A 6451-nucleotide genomic window follows, 5' to 3' on the forward strand; every position below is an offset into this window, starting at 1 on the left:
TGGATTGGAGTTCCAGAACTCAAAGTATTTCTGTAAAGGAGTAGGAATGTTAGGTGTTTGCTCCTGAAATCTTTCTCTCCAAACAAGTACTATCCCTTTGAGAGTAACAGGCATCTCACGTGGTTGTTTTTATTTAGTGCCTTCCTGGTTTTGGCAGAGGTTTTCCTTCTTTGACTGACCTACTCATGTCAAGGCTCCTACTTGTGAAGGCTCCTGTCTTTGACCTTTCTAAAACAGGTGGCAAGGCAGTAGTTGTGACTGAAATACCTACTATGGCGTTGTAAAGGCTTTTGTTGCAGTTTTATGATGTAGCTTCTATGGCAATGGAGAGGCTGAAAGTGCTATTTCCATGTGAAAATATGTCCATTTCTCATGTCTGCTATGTCACCTCATGTTACCACATTAAATGGTTGAACCCACATTTTATTTCAAGTTTATTGATAGTGCTGGTAGAGAAGGAGAACACAAGCTGAAAATAACATTGTGCATGATTTTTATCACATGCACATGCTGTGCTGAACCTGGAGGCATTCATTGAGCAGAAACTTGTTTATCCAAAACAGGCATAGTCCATTGCATAGTTTATCCATATGATCACTCTGTGGTCACTAACCCTGGTTTCAGAATTTAGTCATCACATTAGGCAACCAGTTATTTGGGACATAATTGTCAGTTATTCTGAGAATCTTTGTCTGACTGGCAGAGTTAGATGAGGATCCATCTAACTCTGGGACTGGGAAAAACCTAAGCAAAGCAAAGGAGAATTTTCTAGCTCTGCTATCAGCTCCATGCCAAGTAGACAGCAGGAAATAAGGAATAGTCACTGTTGCTTGTTTAAACTGATGTGATATTTCTCCTGCTCAGGAGAGAGACTGATAGCAGGCATTGCAAAGCCACCCTTGTCACATCTTTAATTTTAAAAGAGGTTTTTTTTGTGGAAAAGGCGCAAATTAATAATTTCTCCCTCCTCAAAGTATTTCAGGCAAACTGGCCTTTTCCAACAGGTTAAAATTCCTTTTAACCACTTTAAGTCCTAAGTAGTTGTTCTTGTAAATAGAGAACTGAGATATTAGGCCATAGTAACAATAAAGTCTCATCCCAGTCTATTAAAATATTGAATGGAGATTGATATCTATCTCAGGCAGCAATATGCAGGGGCAGGAACTGTAGTATTTTCCCCCATTTTAAATTATTAAGCTCTGGAATAGAGAGTTTTTTTTTCAGAATGTCTTACCAGCATTTTGCCTACATGAGCAACTAAATAAGCATCTTACCACACTCTTTCCAGGGATAAGATAATTCATATATGGGTAACTATTTTCTGTGCGTCTCGTAAATACATTGGGAGAAGCCTAAATTTTCTCTTCAGTTGATACCACTATTAAAGAGAATTGGGCCAGAAAGAAAGGTTTGAAAATGTCTCAATTTCTACAATTTAATTTACTTTTCCTCCTTTTACCTGAGAAGTTTTAAAGCCAAATGCCTTATTATAGTTTTCCAGTTGGGAATGTAATGCAGCATTGGTGGATTCACTGCCAGTCACAGCTATCAACACAGCTTGAATGTATCATACTGGATGCTCAGAGATAAGTCTCAAGATAAGTCATAGAGTTATTTGGTTTAATATTTTTAAAAAAATTATTGGGCAATTTGCTATCTGCCTAAAGCACTGCTCCAAATTTATCTGTTTATTCATTATTAATTAGTATATAGTACTCTAAGGCAGATGGCATATTCAGGTAAAGCAGAATGTAACAAAGGAAGAAATTAAATGCAGTCCTCTTGGCACTTTGTTTTCCTACTAAACCCTTATGACACGTTACTCATTATTTAGCTTACAAATTCATTATTTCCACTATAATCTTGCTGGCTTGTGGCACAGGTGCAGAAAAGCCAAGCAGTAAATAACTGAACTAGGAATCTTGAGAACTGATATCAATAATTCCACGGCCATTTCAAAGTTCTTTGTGTTGAACCTAAATGTGAGATCTCCATTCTTTTGTTAGCTCTCCTGAGAGAGATAGGATTGTTAATATTCATCTTCCTCTGATACGATTTGGTTTCAGAGGCTCCTTGGGAACCAGACAGATTGGAATAATATAATCATCGTAAATTGCTTGTGGCAAAAATTGTATATAAGGCCGCTCTATTACATACATTCAGTCTCTGGACAGCAACAAAAACATCATAACTGCATTAGACTTTTAACAAGATTTTGACAATTGATGAAGCAAATGCAACCTTTAAAACCAAAAGTTCCCTCCCCCTCTCCTTATCGTGTCTGAACTGTCAAGAGAGAAATCTGGTCCACCTCCTTCATGAATTAGTCTCTCTATTTATGTATTGCCTTCCTCAGTGTTCCCATTTGCTACAAAGCCAGCCAACCCAGCTAATTTTGTTCCAGCATTATTAAAATTACTATTACCATTGCAAATGTTTCCAAGGGAGATAATATTAATAACAGTCTCTCTCATCAGATCCTGTCAGTTCCTGGAGTGATTAATATTCCTGTCTGCAAGAAGCATCATATCATTTAGAGAGGGCATATTGCTTGACTCATAGGCTATTATTCTTCATGATCTGTGATGAGTGCATTGTGATGTGTTATTATTGCTTTACTGCTTACACATCTTGAGATACCTTATAAAGCAGTTAGGAATAAGATGAAATTCAGATAGATTCAGCTCTATCTCACACTCTGCAGTAGTGTATCTGTGTATCTGTCATGCCAAAGCCATGACAGATATATAAAATGCATCTCTCTGAAGACCACCACAAGCAAAACATGCCTGTTCATGTGGCAGGAACAAGTCATGCTGTGGAGGCGCAACATCTCAGTGTGCTATTAAGGTGACTTTTAAGTTTCCATTCAGATTTAAAATCCACTAGTTGTCACCTTCAAGCACTATCGCCTCCAGACTGTGCAGAAAGGTGCTCCCTTTCATCATTGAAGAAAAGGCAATGGCAAAATTGTCCACTTTACAGTGGAGGCACGTGTCTTTTCTGAGGCAAAGAACATGGTTTCATTACTGTGGTAGCAAACCTTGCAAGACTACGCAGCACTTGCTACAGACAGAACAGTTCTGTCTCTGTCCCTGGCTTATTCTGCAAAGGACAACTTTAGTAGCTAGGCTGGTAAAAGAAAAAGCTGCATAATTCTTTCGAGGAAGTTGTCTTTTTGTCATTCTGCCTTCTGGGCACAGAGTCCGCTCTGGAATCTACTACACTGTGTCATTTTACAGTTTTTCTGCTCAGAGGGTGCTTAAAACTGAGCCAGTGGCAACAGAAGTAAAACAAACAAACAAAAAACAGAGAACAAACTAGCAGGGTGGGGAGGAGCATGAGAGGAAGTGAGGGGCAGTCACGAAGTGAGGGACGGTATGCCCAACAGTATTTATCTGCTTTTGCAGTCTGTTTTGCTTTTGTTTAAGATGTCTGCTCTTTGGGCAGGAAAAATATATTTTTCCTTGGCATGTATAACAAATAATAACAGCAAATTCCCAAGAAGGTTGTCAGGACACGCTGGGTCTTTATATATGTTCATATTTTGTTCTCCCAGAGATCCTACTTGTGGGTTTAAAAATGACAGAAGTAAATTATTGTCTTGCTAATTAAATCCACATAGGGACCTGTGCTATACAGATTACATTTTAATTGGTTATTTTATCGTTTTTGCACTATATCTGAAAAGCGGGTTTCATGCTAGATTAGTACAGATTGAGCAGATTAGTGTCTATGTATGTGTGGCAGTGTATGTGATAAAAGGATGTGGATGGATAAATTTGCACATATTTTTCCCTAGAATTGGATTTTTTGCAATTCACTTTCCTAAATGCTCCTTGCTGTACATCAAAGAAAATTGTTAATTTATTAATCTATATCTGGCCTATGAGGACACTAGAGGTTGCTGAAAACAGTTCGGGAGTTTACCCCTGCTATAAATAAAAGATGGAATATGCAAATTGTCAGAGAAGTCAGCTGAGTGAGGGAGTTTTAGAGGTAGATCATATAAATCAGGTGACTTGCAAGTAGGAGAAAACCATGCAGTGAAAAAGCATTCAGAGAATAGAGACAGAAAAAGGAGTGTTGAATCAATGATGTGAAGCAGAATATAATGAATGAATTTGAAGAAAATAGAAGATAAGCAAGATTACCAGCTTGGTTTCATGCAGGCCATAATGGGAAAACATGACTATTACTAAATCTGAAAGTGAAGAGGGTACAGTAACCATCAGAAAAGGTACTAGGATCTGGGTAACTTCTCTGTCTGAACAAAAAGAAAAAAAGGGACAGCTAAATAAAAATTCTAGACATGAAAATTGTTCTGCAAAATCAAGTCACAATTCCCTTGTAGCATTCAGAAATAGTCTAAATTTTGTTTTAAGTTATAGTTTGTATTTGATGGAGTTATTGCCGAAGACATTAGCAAATCCTTTCAGTTCAGAGACATTTAAATTTAGCAGCAGGAAAAAGAAGTTTGTTGAGTGTGGAATCCACCCCTGCTGCTCCAAAACAATCAGAAACAGGAAAAAGTAATCAAAAGGGAGTTTTAATGAGTTATAGAGCTATTGTTTACTGGGGAGGGCTGAAAGCCTGAAGCCCAAGCCTGGAGGACCTCTGTGACCCTGCACTGCGTCTCGGTGGCAAAATATTTGCTTGAAATTACGTCAAAACAACACAATGTGTGTGTCTGAAGGCCAAGGGGGTGGGGGGAGCGCTGAGAAAAATAGTGGAAATTCCCTGAGTCTCTGAACGTACTGATGGCTTTCCCTGAAAAACAAGGCAATAAACAGCAGCTGTATTTGTACATTCAAGCAATGTACCACAGGCAGTGTCTCTTTTGGCTGTACCAAACCAAAGGCTTGCTTGTCAGACAGCCTCAGAAACAGCTGTGCCCCTCTTTGCTCCACAGCTGCTGAACAGGCATGGGCTGTGGGGCTGATGGTCCCAGGCACAATCCTGAAGGGCCAGGTGCCCGCAGGGCGTGAACTGCCAGGGTGTGTGCAAGGCCCAGGACCCTCTGTAGCCAGGGTAAAGCAATACTGCTGTGGTCTCCTGAGCCTGCCAAAGTCAAAGCTCCACAGGGGAATCTGGAAGCTCTTCTGGAGAGGGGCTGAAAATGGGAAGCTAATTTTTCCAAGGAAATAATTATATAGAAGTGCTGGGGTTTTGAGGGAGGAGACTTCTGTTGCTTTCCCAGAACCCTCCCCCAGGTAAAAAAGCATGAAATTAAGTAAGTGCACAAAGGCAACTGTAGTGCTTGCCAGCAGTTCTTTTTCAGTAGCACATGTCTGAGAGTAGCACCTACCCAGTCAGGGAAAGACGGTGTACCTCTCTGCCTGTCTCTATTGACTTCTTGGATGGAAAAATCTCTGCCTAAATCTTTGTGTCTTGCATTTAATGCAAGTCAGGCACCATGGAATTGGTATAGACCCCTCCAGCTCTCCCAAAAGCATCCAAGTAAGAGGAAGACAACCAGAATGAAAATAGGCAAAAAGATGCAATGTTTCCCATGGAAAATGGACGTATTAAAATGAACTGCAGACCTTCACCTCAAGAAACCGCGATGAGGTCTGTGAGCTCTGCTCAGACAGCCGTCAGTGATAGCAAAGAGTCTTGAGTTAGGTAAAATAACAGATGACCTGTTCAGCCACATACTGCGTAATCCAAAGAATTTGTCTACCCATCCATCACAGTAATACTCCCAACAGAACAAACTGAGCAGGGTATAAGCCAGATCCTTGGCAAAAGTACAATATGTATGATGGTCACGAGCTAGCTGGCCCATCTAGGCATTCCTCTCCTGTGTTTTACAAACTGCCTAATTCCATTCAGTGGCACCATGCACAATTATGTAGCATCCCAAGAGATTCCCCTGGCAGCTGGAAGAAACACATTTTGCAATGTGGAGCTAGACAGGAAGCAACTCACAGCAGCTTCCAGGTTAACAGTCCCCATGAAAATTTTGGTTCTTCCAACACCCTACTAAAAGAAGGCTTTCCCTCTGTATAGCACATGCTGGCCAGCATGATGTCACCGACAACACTTAAATTTTGTCATTTTTGGCGCAGGCAATCACCTGACGAAGACAGATGACAGTTATGTCCCCTACAGGGAACGATATTTAAGACAGTACTCAGTGTTTAATACGGATTGAAAGTGCTGTTGACAAACTGTCAAACCAGACCAAATATTTTTATTTCACCAACACCTACTACATTATCAACAGGTTTGTTAATCCCCCAGATTTTGTTTCACTTTCACCTTTGTTAAAATGCAAAATAGCCATATTTTATCTGCACAAGGTCCCATGTGGTCATATGGCTATCCAGGGAAATGTAAAACAATAGCTTTGTCTAGAGTTGTGTCATTTTCTTTTCACTCATATCACTCCACCAAGAAGCTGAAGTATTTTAATTAGATATAATATGTAAATTCAAGTAAGAATTTA

Source organism: Melospiza georgiana, chromosome 11 (genome assembly GCF_028018845.1).
Source record: "Melospiza georgiana isolate bMelGeo1 chromosome 11, bMelGeo1.pri, whole genome shotgun sequence".
NCBI lineage: Eukaryota > Metazoa > Chordata > Aves > Passeriformes > Passerellidae > Melospiza > Melospiza georgiana.